This window comes from Pinus tabuliformis, chromosome 1_1 (genome assembly GCF_031772625.1).
Source record: "Pinus tabuliformis cultivar Carrire ecotype Pingquan chromosome 1_1, CPIR1, whole genome shotgun sequence".
Classification (NCBI taxonomy): Eukaryota; Viridiplantae; Streptophyta; class Pinopsida; order Pinales; family Pinaceae; genus Pinus; species Pinus tabuliformis.
The window spans coordinates 320,583,670-320,602,659 of NC_142297.1; positions in this window are offsets into that span (position 1 = coordinate 320,583,670).

An 18,990-nucleotide genomic window follows, 5' to 3' on the forward strand; every position below is an offset into this window, starting at 1 on the left:
TAATAGAAAAACACTTCATTTCATTAATAGAAAAATATTGAACTATGCTTACAAATATAATGGAAATAAGATAGCTCAGGCAATGGTAGCTTATCTCTGAGAAGAGATGTGATGGATACATTCTTATGAACTATGTTACAATGAGGTTCAAGGGCCTATTTATTATTGGAAAACATGAGAACACTATAAACAACCAAAACCCCAACCCCAAGAGATGTAACGCCAAGAGTTTGTGGGCCTTGTTTGGGTTAGTTGAGCAACCAACTTCCCGGGGTCATAACTTGGTCATATTATCTCTGTTTGGCATGTATCATACCTTGTTGGAAATGTCTCTTTAAGTACTATAGGTTTTGCCGCAGGCCCTTGACTATAATAATGAGCTTGCTGCGGACCCCGAAAAAACGTCATTTAGGGGGTCAAAACGGCTCTCAAAGTTCAAGACCCGGAAAAATGCTAAAAATAGTAAACGTTGAAATGAAAAAGGAAACAAATAAAATAGACTAGGGGGTCTAGGTGGAACAGGCCGATGGCCATCATATCCACCTATATCAGCTGCCTCCATCCACTCCTAGATAAAAGTTTTTCAAATTATCATCTTGGCATTGAATGTCTCTTCTTTCTCACTAGCCAGTTCCACTTGAGTCTTCTTGTAGTTCTCATCTTTGCTATCACTATTTATTTCCAATTGAAAGCTTGTTTTATAAATCAAGAGCAAGGAGTGCAATTTTCGACTTGAAAATTTTTGGGTGCTATACTGTAAATTTTTTATATATTGTAAATTTGACAGGTTGAGCTTCAATATCTGCATGATTATGCAGGGTTAGTACAAGCATTAGACTGAAACCATATCGAATAACTTATTTCTTAGGAGTAATTGGAAATGAGAATCTTTCTATAGGGGGTGGAGTTTCTTTTTACATTGCATCAGGAAAATTGTTGAAATATGATGCAGCCTTCAGTATTTCAAATATTTATTTTACTTCTTCTTTGACCTTGTAAGACTTGGTCATTTCCATTCTTGTAAATTAAAATAGTGAATTTTAGTGGGTTTTTTGGTACAATATAAGGGCAATGGAAAACTATTTTATGAAGGATTGCATTGAAAGTGTAATGGTGTCATACTGAAAGTGACCTACGCTTTGCATAGCTGATAAGGGTGATACCTTGAAGGCATCTTACTTGAAAATTGTGAGTCCTTTAACAAATATTGTTGTTGGACTAGTGATATCACATAACTTTTCAAGGAACGAGAATGTGTTCACCATAGGAACTCAACATGCTTTGGACCCACTAACAACAGTTAAGGTGTGTCTCAATTATTATGGAAGTGTAGCTGCACTACTTCAACATGAGTGGAGGCCTAAAAGTTTTGTTACTCTTTCTAGTGAGGTGGATACCAAAGCCCTTCACAACCATGCGATGGTGGGGTTATTTGTAGTTTTCAAATTCTATAAGGACCTGTCATGGACATGCACTATGTGGTACAAATTTAAGCAAAGGATTGTGCCAAAGTTTGATTGGAAATTTTGAATTTTTCCTTTTAGAATAACTATTTTAGTGTTTGTGTTCTCTGTTGAGGCACAAAGCATCTCAACACATTGAATTAATTAGAAATATATTTTTGTGAAATCAAATTTTGTAATTTTTTTAAGGCATATGCTCTTGAAAATGGGTGTTTCCAAGCATGGTTGGCTGGAGTTTCAATCTAGTTGAAAAGGTGTGAAACGTTTTTGATTTTAGTTAATGATAAGATTATTAACTGAGCTCTCTAGTGTTTGATATGGGTGGGATTTTGTCCAGACCCTTCATTTCATATTGTTTCAGCATTTGGATGAGGGCTTAGACCTTCCCATTTTGATTGAATTAATAATTTTAGGGTGTGCTAGCCTACCCAAATTATCCCTAGACAACATTTTAGTGTCTGTGTTTTCTATTGAGGCACAAAGACGCTGAATGCATTGACTCAATTAGTAATGTAGTTTTTTGAAGTCAGATGTTGTAAATTTTTTAAGGCATATTCTCTTGAAATGGGTGTTTCCAAATATGGTTAGATGGAGCTTCAATCCGGTTGAAAAGTTGTGAAATAGCTTTGCTTTTAGGTAATGGTAAGATTATTATCTGAGCTCTTCAGTATTTGATATGGGTGGATTTTTGTTTAGGCCCTTCATTTCATACTGTTTCAGCATTTGGATGAGGGCTTCGACCTTCCCATTTTGAATGAATTAATAATTTGAGGGTGTGTCGGTTTGTCCAAATTTTCCCTAGACATGAGTTAGCATCATTTCTCGCCCTTAAGCTGATCTAATGTTGAAGTGCATGGCTCCCATATGCAATTAGGAGGCCCAAAAATCATGGCAACAAATGGTGTTGTCAGCTAACTGTATCTGGTGATTTCGAAGGTGTCTCGGCCATCTTGAAGTGGCTTCACTATATTCCTTGATATATGGGAGGACCTATTCCTATTTTGAAGCCTCTATATCCTCTGAATAGACTAGTTGAATATGTTCCACAAAATTCATGTGATCCTTGCGTAACTATTCATGGTGTAGAAGATAATGGTAGGTGGCTTTATAACATCTTTGACAAATAGTGCTACATAAAGACATTAGAAGTGCGGGAAAAAATAGTGGTCACTGGGCGAGTGAAGATTGGGGAATCCTTGTGGGTGTTATTGTTGTTGAGACCCAAAAAATGATGTGGGTGATTCCTGTAGACCCTGGTCAACTTGATTCTGCTGAGACAGTAGTACCTCAAGTAGGTCATATCTGATATTTAGATTTAGCATGTAAAACAACACAAGTTGTGCTAGATTTTAACAAAGAAGAGATTCCTCTATTTATATTGGAAAACCAGAGAGGCTTCTATATTGGTCAAAGGGATCTTTTTGAAGGAATTCTTCAAGTTGGATCTACCATTGTGGAGAATCTCTGCACATACAAGCAACCTGTGTTTGTTTACATACCAAAAACAAGGGAACTATGGGGAGGAGCATGGGTGGTAGTTGATAGCAAGATTAATTCAGATGAAGTTGAAATGTATGCAGAAACAACAACAAAAGGTGGTGTACTAGAACTAGAGGGAATGATTGAAATCAAATTATGTACAAAAGATCTGCTTGAATGCATGCATAGGCTTGACCTGAATCTCATTTCAATTATGATTAAGTTACAATAAGCCAAGGATGATCAACCAAAGGCTAAATTAATACGTCAACAAATTAAAGCTTGGGAAAAACAGAAGCTTCCTTTTTATAACCATATTTCCATTAGACTCATGGAGTTTCATGGCACGTCCTTCAGATTTGTGGAGTTTCATGACACATCCTCCAAATTTTTTTAATATAACTCCTATGGACTTTAATGGTATGAAAAAGGTTCCAGTGAGTGCTCAACCTTTTGATATTGAAGCCCATATTAGAGCAATGATTTTTTCATACATCAAGCATGAAACATGCATAATTCTAGCAGTTTCACTTGCAAATGTAGATTTGTCAAATTATGATGCCCTTCATATGGCAAGAATTGTTGATCCTGATGGTAAGTACATTTGTAGGGTGTTTGAGATGGAAAATGGGATCTGAGTTTAGCTGTTTCCATTTTGACATCTATGCTTTGATGGATGTTTTAGATGTTTCTTGGAAAAAATATCCATTATTATATTTTTAGTAAATTGGGATATTCTAATTTTTAACATAAATATTCATGATAGAGTACTGAACTATACGTGTGTTTACAAAGGTAAAATTGTTACAAAAATTAGTTCAAGATATTATATTATTGTAATTATTTTAGATGGAGTTGTGAATGTGATGTGATTTTAATGTAATTTGCTAGCCGGATATTATTGACCGAGGAACTGATGTAACTAATTTCCATTTGGGAAATGTAATCCCCCTATGCCTAAATTATATTGGAGTTGATGATCACAGTCAAGAGATATGGCTAATAACTGTCAAGCATCTCATTTTTTATAGAAAATAACTTTTGTAATTTTTAGGCTTACACACTTGCACCAATACATAATATTCTTTGCAAGTTTTGTATAAGGACATGTTGAGGGCCCCGAAATCGGGTCAACAACAAGGGGGATACCCACCTGGTCCGGAACCTGGTTGGCGGCTCCTTGCCCGTTTGGTGTAGCGGGTTCGACTGGGGATAATGGGACCAACTTCCCAATCTAAAAGATGTGTGTGTGTGTGTGTAGATTTTGAAGATACTAATCTAAAGGTAAGTATAAAATAATTTAATTCTAGACTCTAAACTGACTCTATGCTACTGTAATCTAACAAAAACATCACATCTAATCTATACTAACCCAGGGTAAAATTCTTTCTTCATGCGATCTAAAAAGATTTCATACAATAACTGGTAATAAAGATCATTCAGCTATCATAAGAATATAAATCAATTAAGATAAACCATTCTGCATAAGAAGTTAGGCAAAACAGTTGTGAACAACATATCACATGATAAGTTATTCATATGTTAAGCACAAACAAATGATTCCACCGTACAAAAGTGCCAAATGGTAATCCAGACATTCATACATCAACATATAAACAAATCAGTTGTATATCACTCTAAGAATATGAGCAGAAATTAATCAAGAGATAAAAGTACCATTTATGACTGATTTTCACTCACAAACTTCAAGCAATAACGATTTATCTCTACTTACTTCTAACATCTACTAAGAGTACAAAAGTGCAACATCAGTAGCAGACATTAAAATGCAAACATAAATAAATTTCGATCCATCCATTCACCAAAAACCACCTCCGAGAGTGCAAAAGTGCATGTTATGAGGACAAGTTTTTTGACAAATTTCCGGACCCTTCTCCAAATGCCATGAGAAGGGTTAAATACTACTAACTAGCTAATCTTGATTACACAAATTTAGGGAACGGCTTCAAATGACCGCCCTTTTACTAAAGCAAATTTATTTCTAAAAATTGAATCTAATTTCTAACTGTTTCTGTATCTGCTCCTTAGTGTTGTAAGCAATGTGAGGTTAGTCTGGAAAGAGTCGGCTGGTTGTCTTTTCCTTTTGCTCGGGCGATAAAAGTAGAAATAACAAAAGCTGGCACCTCTTTCTGACAAACTAGAAGATATTTTTGAAAATCTTCCTCTAGCTGGGTGTATTTGCTGTGTGTATACTTAGTATAACCCAGATTTCTTTCAAACTGATTGTGTTGTTGCTATTTCGGTTTCCGGCTGTGTGAATGACTCAATGAGTCAGGGATTTCGTTGCCTGAACAATCTTACGTATTGAAAATTGCTTCCATTCTTTGTTCCAGGCTTTTCTGAAGCATCATCCCTTTTTAGTGTTTTTCTTTTTGCTTTATCCAATCTGACCTTCAGGATCTTTTGCAAACATGCTGCTTTTGTGCGCCTTTGACTCTGAGCCTTGGATAGTCTATTTTCATCAGTGTCTGTGGAGTGATACTCTGGAATCCGCGGCTCTGCTGCATGCGGCATTCATTTGCGAAGGCATCTCCTCTCTGTTCTTCAACTATTTGCGCTTTCCCCTTTTCCTTAGATGTTTCCTGCATATAGATTTATATTAGTTACTCCCTTACAGTTTACGCCAAAGGAAAAGAGACATGACGAAAAGATTGACATGAAAGCTTTAAAATCTAATGAATGCATAATCATGACACTCATAATGACTTGACTCTTCGAAAAACGCAACACGATCATCTTTGGGTACTCAGGCGTGCCATCATTAATTTCCCTTAAGGTGCGCGCTCGATTTTGGGTTTACAGATCATGCCGAAGAAACTTTGTGACGAGTGGTTTCTGCGATTCGTATCGCAGCAATTAGTAGTCTCATTCGTCACAGATCGCAAATCGCAAAATCGCAGTTTGTAAGATCGCAGATCGCAAATCGCGATATCGCAATTTTCATTTGCTCATCGTGTGCTGCTTACGCGACGTTTGCGATATGCGACATCGCATAACGGCCATCGGCGATTCCTTAGGTTTTTCTTTTTAAGGGCGCTTTCAGAATATGCGATGCGATGAATGTCGCATCGCTTCATCGCAGCTTACTTATACGCATAGAAAAACGCTTCACTTTCTCTTTGTGATGCGATATAGCTTTTAGGGAGTTAAATACAAAAATTTTGATAAAAATATTTTTGAGATTTTTTGTTAAGGGTCCCCCTTTGCTTGATATTATTGCTAATACTAAAGAAAGAGGGGGGTTGTTGGTGACCACAACAATGGCGATTCACTGTGAAGAACCAGTTATCTCTGCTTTTCTATTGACATTTCCACTTCCGAAACAGAAAAATTTTCATATGTCTAAATTTTGTTATGGACAGATAGAGTAGATTACCCTTCATCCTGTCAATGATACTTTGTTTCAACCTTTCTTTTTGTCCAATTGTCTGCTTCCCTAGGCTTAGTTCTTGCATTCATACCAGACATTACTCGGTCCTTTTTAAAAGATAAAATAAGGTCTTCTCTGTGTACTGGCTTTAAAATATGCTCATTTTTTGTAGGTAGAGCCTCTACTGCCCGCAAGCATCCATAGCCTCGACAGGGTTACCATGTTATCCAACAATGATCCTTTTTCCTGCTTGAGGTTATTTAGAACACTTCAGAGAAAAAATCCTTTTTGACACTTTTTCCTTTTTTATTCTCTAAAGAACAATGTCTTGGTTTGGTGGCCAAATTATGACACAGTCATTCACTTGATTTACACTTTTGCTGAACAAGCTGGCTCGTGATGAGACCCCTTGTCTTTTGATTGCAACAATCTTGAGTCGTTGCCCTGTTTTGATAGACAGTTTTGGCAAAGTCAGCAAGTTATAATATCTGTGATCATGATAATCCGGCTTGTGATGAGACCTCTTATTCTTTGAGATATAGTGTTTTCTCGGATTGTTTCTCTGAATGCTGTGGTTTCCTTTTGAAGGGAGGAATTCATTGTTTTTCCTTAAGAAAGCTCTGGATGACAATAATAGAGTTTGAAAACAACAACTTTACAGAGAATATTTATTTTATTATTGATGATACCTTTCATTGTGATGACATAAAACAATTTTTTACCAAAGGTTGCTTTCATCAAAGTCTTTTTGAAAGGTCGAACTAATATCATTATTCAGGCTGAAGTTAACTCTATTTGTCAATAATAAAAATCAGATTTTTCGAAAAGCTTTGCTATTTGTACAAGTGAAATCAAAATCTCATAGAGAGTTAGCGTGCTCTTTCATGAATCCTTTTCAATGATCATTTACAACCGATTTTATTTATAATAAAGAGAAAAACAAAACAAAAGAAACTAAAACTATCCTACAAAAATACAAGAATGATCTTCTTATGGAAAATACATTTTAAGAATCTGTCCATTCACAGGCAAAGAATCTCTTCTACCTGCCAAATCCCGCAACACAAACGTCGATGGGCCTATGACTTCTACAATCTGAAAAGGACCGAGCCATAGCTTCTGAAATTTCGTATGCTTGCCCTTTTCTTCATGAGCCATATCCCATTTCAAAACTAAATCTCCCATCTGAATGTTCTTTCTGGTTATGATGTTTGAGTCAAAAGAGGATTTTATTAGCGCTTGGTGGTGAGCATGGGTTTTCTTAGCTTGTTCTCGTTGTTCTTCTAGTTTGATTATCTCCATTTGTCTCAATTGCAAAGAGGAAGTAGATACTTCATCGATGTGTTGTACTAAAGACAAAGAGGGAATGACTAAGTGAGTAGGAAGAACCACTTCTTTCCCATAAACTAAATTAAAGGGAGAAGTGCCGATCGAAGCTTTCTTCGTAATTCTGTCTGCCCATAAAGCATTAACCAGCGCTTTGTGCCAATTCTTTTGGTTTTGGTCAACTGTTCTTTTAATAATCCTGATTAGGTTTTTGTTTGTTGATTCAGCCAACCTGTTACCTTGCGGATAGTAGTTGGAAGAATACTTCAGTTTGAATCCTCTTTTAAGTGCAAACTCAGTCATTGCATTTCCAGAAAAGTACGATGCATTATCAAACATTAAGGCCGTCAGCAACCCAAACCTAGTGATGATAAATTGATCTATGAATTCAATAATGTTTTCAGAATTAACTGTCTTGAGAGGAACTGCTTCTACCCATTTAGTAAAATAATCTGTTGTTGTGAGGATATACCTATGCTGCTTAGAAGAGTGAGGAACGATCTCACCTATTATGTCCAAGCCCCATTGGCTGAATGGTTGCTCGATGTTGACTGGCTGTAGTGGCATGGACGATTTCTTTTGTTTCCCCACAGCAGTCTGGCAGATTTGGCATTTCCTTACATAATTGTATGAGTCTTTGAACAGCGTGGGCCAATAATATCCTGCACGTAAGATCTTATGCGTAGTAGTCTCTCCAGCATAGTGTCCACCTGCTGGTCCATCGTGGAGTTCCTGCAAAACCTTTTCGGCTTCAGTTTTCTCAAGACACCTAAGAAGTACAGAATTGTAATTCCTTTTAAACAGAACATCATTTATGAGCTGGTATTGTTTAGCTTTCAATCTTAGAGCTCTTTTCTTGGTGTGATCCAAGTGCGATGGAGCATACCCGTTCTTAAGATAATAAATGGTGTCTGCATATAATGATTCTGCGTCGTTTAGGCTTACCTCATATGTATGTACCTCTTCGGATGATTTCTCAGGAATTTGCGATGCTCCAGCTAACATCTTGCAGAAGCCTTGACCTCTTACGATGTTTGCTGGTTTGATCTCAAGATCGTATTCTTGTAAAGCGGTAATCCAATTCGCCCTCTTTTCGCCCACATCCTTCTGTACCAACAAGTTTCTTATCGCTGGAAACGGTATGACAACTTTGGTATGGGCCTTAAGTAAGAAAGGTCTGAAATATTTGATCGCTTTGAAAACAGCATACGCTTGTTTCTCCACGTTTGAATAATTGAGCTCAGCACCTTGTAAGTTTGAGCTAAAGAATGTGATTGGAGCTTCCGCCTTTTCTTGATTTGCTTGAGTTAAAATCGTGGTATAAGATTTCTCTGAGGCAAAAGTATATAAGATAAAGGATTCTGAACAATTTGGGGTAGCTAAAGATGGAGCGTTGACGATAGCTTGTTTGATCAAGTTGAATGCTTCGTGCTCATCTATGCCCCATTTAAAATTTGAATTCTTTTTTATCATATTTTGTAAAGGATAAATAATACGTGAAAAATCTGGGACAAACCTTTTTACAAAATTGATTTGTCCAAGGAAATATTGCATGGCCTTTTTGTTATGGGGTATGGATATTTCGAAAATTTCTTTGATTCTGTCAGGTTCAATGTGAATACCAGATTTCGACACTATGAATCCGAGCAATTTCCCTTCACTTAATGCGAAAAAAGATTTCTTTGGGTTAAGTGAAATTCCATACCTTAAACATCTTTGAAAGATTTGTTTCAAGTCTTTGAGATGGTCGCTTCGCTTCTTGGAGTACACTGTTATATCATCCAGGTAAATCACTACCGATTTATTGACTAAACCTTTAAATGCGATGTCCATGGCTCTCTGAAAGGTAGCGCCGACATTGATCAGACCAAATGGCATCTTCCGATATGCGTATGTGCCCCATTTGGTTCGGAATGTGGTTTTTAACTGATCATCGGGATGTACCAACACTTGATTGTATCTTGAAAATCCATCCAGGAAAGACATTAATTCTGAGCTCGCTACTGCCTGTAGTATTTGCTCCATAGGTGGGAGGGGAAAATTGTCTTTCTGACAGGCTTTGTTGAGATTCCAGAAATCAATACAGATTCGAATATCCCCGTTTTTCTTCCTAACGGGCACCATATTGGATACCCATTTGGAATGTCTGACGGGGAAAATTATTCTGGCTCTCAACAACTTATTTAGCTCAGTCTTTATCTGATTTTCTAAGTTGGGGTGGATTTTCCTGAGCTTCTGCTGGACAGGTTTTTCATTGTCAACCATAGGGATAGTGTGTTGAATGATAGAAGTGTTGTATGTTTTCAGCTCATCGTAATTCCATGCAAAAACGTTTTTGTATTGTCTCAGAAGACGGATATACGTTGATTTTTCTTCAGGGGCTAGGTCGTGGCCCAGATTAACGTTTTGCGGCTTCTGATCGGTTCCTAGATTCACTAATTCATAATTCAGAGTTGAACTGTAGAGTTTAGAATTGGCAGACCTTTTAAACCGACTCTTCAAATCATATAAATCTTCTAACTTAACCACCGATTTAGGTATAGCATTATCAGTGCTATTTTGTTGAATTTGGTGATCATGATGGTCTTCGTCAATTATTTGATTTGAGTAGGATCCTTCAGAAGTGAGGAAATTTACAATGTCAGGGTCGTCGTTGAATACTCTCCAGTTGGTGATGTTGTCAGGGATGGATGGTCTAAAAATTAGTTCTATTGAGAACCTATCGGGACTAAAATCTTCGGAGGGAATAAGTCTAGAGGCTACGTTAGCTAACAGGTATGCGCTCACATTTTGGAGTCTTGGGATTGACGAAATATTGAATGCTATGAAATGTGAAGTCAGATATTGTACTAAAGATTGATAGTGCTTTAAATGACTTGATAGGCAATGTATGGTGTTACGTACCTGTTTGACGAAAATTTCAGAATCTCCAAAGACTTGAAGATACTTAACATTCATCGTGATTGCTTTGTATAGGCCTTGCACCAAGGCTTCGTATTCCGTTGTATTGTTTGTGCAATCGAACTCAAGTCTGCATGTGAGCATGGTCTTGTTTCCGTCTGGGCTAATCAGAACGCATCCTGCTCCTGCTCCCTCGTTAGATTTAGAGCCATCAAAATATAATTTCCAAAACAAAGATGTATTTACAGAGTTATCTAAAAATTTAAAACACTTTGGATCATCAGTTTGGGAAAAATTTTCAACTTGCGACAAAACTGAATCTTCTAAGTAGGGTGAGGTGTGAGCATTGAAATTGCCGAGGAAAGAATCTACTGAGTAATTGCCTATGATACTGCTGTTGTATGCTATTGCTTCATTCTCTCCTTCCAATTCTGTCACTATGTACTTTTGGTGCAACTCTCGTTCAACCTTTATTTGATTGGGTTTACCATTGTAGGGTAACCACATGTGCGACTAGTCAGTTGAGAAATATCCGTGGAGTTTTTCGGACCAATCCCAGATAAGAATTAAACCATAGAATTCAGGGATATCAGCTACTAGAATGTCGATAACCTGACATACTTTCGGGTTAGACGACAGTCTTATGGTCACCTGGTTAAGTTCACCAATCACTTCGACTTGAGATCGATCAAGTTGAACTATGCGCACTGCGGATTTCTGAGGCTGAACATTCAATTTGGCACATATTGATCTGGGTAAAATATTCGTTGAAGCACCAGAATCAACCAAGCAATTGTGCACGTTTTTATTGAAAATTTCATAAGTGAGAAGAAAAGGAGGAGTATGAGATCTTGATCTTCCTCCAATCAAGGCAATGTCATTTGGATCAATCTTCTTGATCATGTTGGTTGGAGGTCTTCCCATGTTGTGGGAAGCTACAGTTGTAGGTAAAGATGTAGTAGGCACGGCATGTAATTCTTTCATCATTATTTTCTGTTGATGTTTCAATTTGCTCAATTCGTAAAGAGTGATATTAGCCCTAGTCTTTTTCATGTCATCGATAATGTTATACTCCATTTCATCCGACACTATTAGTGTTCTTGATGGAGGTGCTTGATCTGATTGGGCTGGGCTAAATTGGGTCGCTCTAGCAGTTTTTTTCTTTGTTGCGACCTTATCTTTTGTTGTAGGGCTTGCGCCCTTCTATTTAGGGGTAGTTTGGGGAGGATCAAGTTGATTTTTGCTTCGTGCCACAACTTCTTCATCATCGGTCTGCCCTTCAGTGGTATTCTCTTCTTCTTCTTCTTCTTCTTCAGATTTGACATTTGAGACAGCATTGGGTGGCTTCATCTCCATGGGAAGATTTCTTTTAAAAGATCTGTAGGGCTGTTTTGAAGAAGTTTCTGCTACTTGCTTTCTTATGTCAATCATCTCATTGGACATGGCCTTTAACAATTTTTGTAATCCTTCCATATCGAAAGGATCTTTCGTTTGCTTCTTCTTGGTGTCTTCTTTGAAAGAGATTTTCTTAGATTTGGTTCTTCTATTGCTGATCTCTTTTCTAGGGAAACTACGCGTTTTTCTACTGCTAATGCCTCAGCCAAGTTTTCAACTAAGGTCGTCTTGTTTGCCCTATCTACGAAGATGGCCAAGTTTTATGGTAAGGCCGTGATGTACCATTCACATCTTACTTCCTCGCTGGGTTGAGAAGCAACGGGAATTTTGTTGAGGATCTTGTTGAACCGTAAATTGAAATCTTTAATGGGTTCTCTAGTCTCAACTTTAAGATTAGATAGGTCATTGATCAATGTCGCTGTTGATCTGTCATCGCCAAACTTGGTGAGGAATTGACTTTGAAAAATGTCCCAACTTGTGATGGACCCAGAAGGTAACGAAAAGTACCATGACCCGGCTGTTCCTTGCATTGTATAAGGAAAAAGCCGGACGCCAACATCTTCGTTGGTAACTCCGTTGAGATTAACAGAAAGCATGAAATTATTGATATGCTCTTCGGCTAGCATGCATGTTTCTGGATTGAACTTGGGTAGCCATTTCTCGGGATGGGCCGGTATTGGGCTCAGGGGTGGAGGCATCAAAACCGCCCCAGGATTGTTCCATGGATACTGGGCCATCGTTGAGCTGCTAGTTAATGAAAGTGCAGAAGACGGTCCCTGATGTTGAGAAGATGAAGATAGTATGATCTTTGATGATTGAAGATGAAGGGTCATGGAAGATGGATGAGTGATTTGGGATGAGGATGTGGGTGGTTGACTTCGCGGTGAGGGGGTTGAAATGGACGAAGTAGATGAAAGAGTCTCGTGGTCAGACTCTGGTGGTGTTTTCCTTGCTCTTTTCCTAGTAGGGAGAGGGAGTTCACTTGGTTGAATACCAAATTTTTCACTCTTCAATCTGGTCAGGGGATGAGTAGGATTGTACTGCGAAGTCACGCTGCTGTGAGATTTATCAGACCTCTGGGAAAAAATAGAGAATCCCTGGAGTTTACGAATCAAAGTTTGAACTTCAGGGGGTTCAATGATTAGTTTGTCTGATATATTAGGGTAGGTAGCAGCGGTGGATACTCGAGCGACTTCTAACTCCGGGTTTAACCGTATTGGAGAAGTCGGGGGAGTTGATGAGGGTGATTTACTCTCAGAATGGTATTTGGATTTTGACTTAGTTGCCATTCATAGTTCGTGCCCTCCTTCTAGCGCCAAATATGTTGAGGGCCCCGAAATCGGGTCAACAACAAGGGGGATACCCACCCGGTCCGGAACCTGGTTGGCGGCTCCTTGCTCGTTTGGTGTAGCGGGTCCGACTGGGGATAATGGGACCAGCTTCCCAATCTAAAATGTGTGTGTGTGTGTGTAGATTTTGAAGATACTAATCTAAAGGTAAGTATAAACTAATTTAATTCTAGACTCTAAACTGACTCTATGCTGCTGTAATCTAACAAAAACAGCACATCTAATCTATACTAACCCGGGGTAAAATTCTTTCTTCATGCGATCTAAAAAGATTTCATACAATAACTGGTAATAAAGATCATTCAGCTATCATAAGAATATAAATCAATTAAGATAAACCATTCTGCATAAGAAGTTAGGCAAAACAGTTGTGAACAACATATCGCATGATAAGTTATTCATATGTTAAGCACAAACAAATGATTCCACCGTACAAAAGTGCCAAATGGTAATCCAGACATTCATACATCAACATATAAACAAATCAGCTGTATATCACTCTAAGAATATGAGTAGAAATTAATCAAGAGATAAAAGTACCATTTATGACTGATTTTCACTCACAAACTTCAAGCAATAACGATTTATCTCTACTTACTTCTAACATCTACTAAGAGTACAGAAGTGCAACATCAGTAGCAGACATTAAAATGCAAACATAAATAAATCTCGATCCATCCATTCACCAAAAACCACCTCCGAGGGTGCAAAAGTGCATGTTCTGAGGACAAGTGTTTTGACAAATTTCCGGACCCTTCTCCAAATGCCATGAGAAGGGTTAAATACTACTAACTAACTAATCTTGATTACACAAATTTAGGGAACGGCTTCAAATGACTGCCCTTTTACTAAAGCAAATTTATTTCTAAAAATTGAATCTAATTTCTAACCGTTTCTGTATCTGCTCCTTAGTGCTGTAAGCAATGTGAGGCTAGCCTAGAAAGAGTTGGCTGGTTGTCTTTTCCTTTTGCTTGGGCGATAAAAGTAGAAATAACAAAAGCTGGCACCTCTTTCTGACAAACTAGAAGATATTTTTGAAAATCTTCCTCTGGCTGGGTGTATTTGTTGTGTGTATACTTAGTATAACCCAGATTTCTTTCAAACTGATTGTGCTGTTGCTATTTCGGTTTCCGGTCGTGTGAATGACTCAATGAGTCAGGGATTTCGTTGCCTGAACAATACTATGTATTGAAAATTGCTTCCATTCTTTGTTCCAGGCTTTTCTGAAGCATCATCCCTTTTTAGCGTTTTTCTTTTTGCTTTATCCAATCTCAGCTTCAGGATCTTTTGCAAACATGCTGCTTTTGTGCGCCTTTGACTCTGAGCCTTGGATAGTCTATTTTCATCAGTGTTTGTGGAGTGATACTCTGGAATCCACGGCTCTGCTGCATGCGGCATTCATTTGCGAAGGCATCTCCTCTTTGTTCTTCAAGTATTGACCCTTTCCCCTTTTCCTTAGATGTTTCCTGCATATAGGTTTATATTAGTTACTGCCTTACAGTTTACGCAAAGGAAAAGAGACATGACGAAAAGATTGACATGAAAGCTTTAAACTCTAATGAATGCATAATCATGACACTCATAATGACTTGACTCTTGGAAAAACGCAACACGATCATCTTTGGGTACTCAGGCGTGCCATCATTAATTTCCCTTAAGGTGCGCGCTCGATTTTGGGTTTACAGATCATGCCGAAGAAACTTTGTGATGAGTGGTTTCTGCGATTCGTATCGCAACAATTAGTAGTCTCATTCGTCGCAGATCACAAATCGCAAAATCGCAGTTTGTAAGATCGCAGATCGCAAATCGCGATATCGCAATTTTCATTTGCTCATCGTGTGCTGCTTACGCGACGTTTACGATATGCGACGTCGCATAACGGCCATCGGCGATTCCTTAGGTTTTTCTTTTTAAGGGCGCTTTCAGAATATGCGATGCGATGAATTTCGCATCGCTTCATCGCAACTTACTTATACGCATAGAAAAATGCTTCACTTTCTCTTTGTGATGCGATATAGCTTTTAGGGAGTTAAATACAAAAATTTTGATAAAAATATTTTTGAGATTTTTTGTTAAGGGTCCCCCTTTGCTTGATATTATTGCTAATACTAAACAAAGAGGGGGGTTGTTGGTGACCACAACAGGACACTATTAACTTTTGCAATGAATTATCTACAACTTGAACTCTATCATATTTATTTTGGTCTAGATAATAGTCATTTAACTATTCTAACTATACTCCCTTTTCATTTGTCATATATGAAATTCCTTTTCCCATAACCTCATATGAGGTTGGACTTCAAAAGAACCTAACTTGCAAAAAGTGCACTATTGGCACAAACACAAACACAAATTGGAAGGCTAGTAGAATAGGTAATGAACGTGAACAATTTAACCAACATGATTTAAGATGAGGAACACATATGTTTGTTATTGATTAAATTGGTGAAAATTTATTTAATGTGTATGAATAGTATGAGTAAAAATGTAGATCAAATCATTTAAGTCATGATCGATAAAATTGTCAGTCTTCTAAAAAGCCTAAATATTCTGCTTGTCTCCTTAAAATTGACATGAAAATCGTTACTAGATTTTATAGTCTGGAAAATAGTTGAGAAGGAAAATCATGAACTTTTTAGGAATTACTACATAAGGTTGAAATTAAAAGATCATATCTTTTCATTCAACCATTTTCTTGAAAAACAACACTACCTCATAGTGATGGAAAGCGATCTAGGTAACCTCCTATCTCTTTTTATTTACAAAGTAGAGGCACCAAGAATTGAGCTTAGTAAGTACTTAACCATCCTTAATTATGTTCAATTTTTCCATACTTGAACAAATGAATTTTGTAAAGCATTTGACACATGCAACTAGATTTGGCATGGAACTATATTTTCATAATTGTTTAGCTTCTACATTTATTGTATTTTTCACAAAATTTTGATGATATAGAAAATAATGTGTTAAGAATCTTATTGCAAAAACCGCAACTTCAAACAAGTAAGCAATGCTATTTTGTCTCTATTGGGCTCTCTAATCAACTTACACACCAGATCACACATTTTTCACTTGAAAATTTTGGAAGTAATATTTCAAAGTTAGCTTATGCTCTCCTTCTTAGTATGTACATGTTTCTGTGATCCAATTATTTTTATGCCCTGAATTTGAAGAAACCAATTGAAAACTAACCCAATTTTTTACATTAGTCAGGTTGAAAGGGTCATGGAAGTGCCTGTGTTCATGCAACCATCCTCATTGGATGTCTCATCCATGAGAAACATGAGTTTTAATCAAGATTCTGCAGTGCCTAGTATTGAAGTGTTCTCCTCTAGCCCACTGGATGCACAATTCACTACCTGTAATGGAGGTAGTCTAGATGTGAATGGATTTTTACACATGGGAAGTTTAGAAGGGTTTCTAGGATCTATTGAGTAGTTTCTTGTGACTAGGATGACAACAAAGTTGAATACAAAGTTTCCAAATAACCAAGGTATGACATCTTTTCTGAATATTTGAATTTCTTTGGAAGTTGAAATTTGATTTATGTGGATATTTAGAAGATGATTTTTATAGACAAAACTAACTAGGTTGAGGTATCAATTTCCCTTCCACAAAGTTTTTCTGGTCATGCATTTTTTTCATCAAGTATGGATACTTTTATGAGTCCACCCTTCTAAAATACATGTAAGTCTTCATGGCATTTCAGATATGTATCACTTATTATTTTCTTGAATTCTTGCAAGAGAATTTAATAATTTATGTTTGGAAAACTAAGAATTATATAATACTCCCTGAAGTTGAGGGCATAATTCTGGAACCTATGACAAAATCAGTCTACAACGCATACCGAGCTAAGGTATAATGACTTGCAATTTGGTTTCCTTATGTAGATATGAAATCAAAAAGGATAAATTTTGTAGAGATAAAGGTATGAGACAAAATAGGGAAGGTTGGGAGATTATAAATTTGTCAGCTTCCATGAGTAGAGTTAATTGTTAGTCATTAAGTTGTCATTGTCAAAACTAGTAGTGTCTTTCCAAACCATCCAACTTTCCTAGCACAATTACATCTTTGTTTATGCAGGGTCTAGATGATTACATGCTCATGCACCATCCAAAATAATGAATAAAGAACCATGCACTATAATTTGTGAAAAAATGGCAGGAAAAGAACCCCTAAATTCCATATGTAATTAATGGAAGCACCATACTTTTTCACTATAGGATCAATAAGAGTATTCATTGGCTTTAGTGCCTAGAGAGAAATAAGTGTCTTCATAAGGTTGGGGACATGCATAAAGAGAATTATGCTTTTAAGGTTGCTTTTTGCAAATTATCAAATTTCATTGTTTCTCGTTTGAGGAAGATCATCTTAAATTCCTTTTTATGCCTTATTTTGTACAAAGTCATTTTTTATCTATAACTATTAGAGAACCCTCACAATGTTACATTCAAAATCCATTTTTTTCTAATTGTGGGATTATCCCTTTATCCATCTCATCCATATTGAAATGACTATATGCATGTAATGATTTGAGTCCCTGTGGTGGTAATTTCAAGACTGTGCATATATTGCACCAAATTATCAATCTCCAGTTACTTTTTTGGTGGTTCAAAAATGTCACCATACCAGAATCTTTGCAAGCAACCATCCAAATCAAAATGCTATGGAGAAGAGTAAAAACATATTGCAAGATAAGAAGATAATTGTTATGGAAAACACGACTATCGGTTGTCACATACTGTGTAAGATAGTTCTCTATTGATCATCTATTGTAAATTTCCTTATATTTTACAGAAGAGTTAGTGATTATGGTCATTTTTTATGATATGCTAGGCACTTTAGTTTACTCCAAAATTTGCCATCCAACAAAATTTGACTTAGGTACCTTTAATATTACATTTTCCATTTTGTTGGATAATAGATTGATATATTTTGAGGGTAAGATGTTATTATGTTGTCCAACTTAGTAGAAATGAACATGTTGACTGGAAGATTAACCAATCTATGTTTATGATGTTTATAGGGAACTAGTAGATCTTCCCATTATCATGTTCTTTAGGATGAGAACAAATTCTGAATCGATGGATTGTAGTCCTTAACCAACAATCTATGCTACATGTAGATCTCTACCTCATCCTATTTATCCCTAATGCATTGTGTAAGCTATTTTCAAAATCTTATAATTCATTTTTAGTGGGTTTTTTTAGTTTCGAATTTTACTTTGTGTATTGGTTTTTGAGTTGTATATTGAAAATTTTATAGTTTCACATTGCAAAATTCATGTTTAAGCAGTAAGATAAGAGTTGGAAGTTATAGATGGAAAATATAAATAGATATGTAGTTGTAGTTGGTTTTAAGGTAAATATTAATTAATGTTTGAAATAATGTTAGTTCTTGAGCAATGATTATTTTTTAGTTTCGAAAAAATGATGTTTGTGCTCATCTAGTTGAAAATTGGGAGTTGGTTTTTGTTCTTAAATTGAAACAAATTTAGAAAAAAATTAATGCCTTGTATATTTTATTGGGTTCCTATTGACTTGTATCGATTGGTTTGTGGCAAATATGTGAGATGTACATGCTTAATTTCTATAGGTAGGTCTCCAATGCTAAATCATAAATATATACTTGGTTCATATATTTGGGGATTGTCCTTGACATATATTTTATTTGTTATTATGTA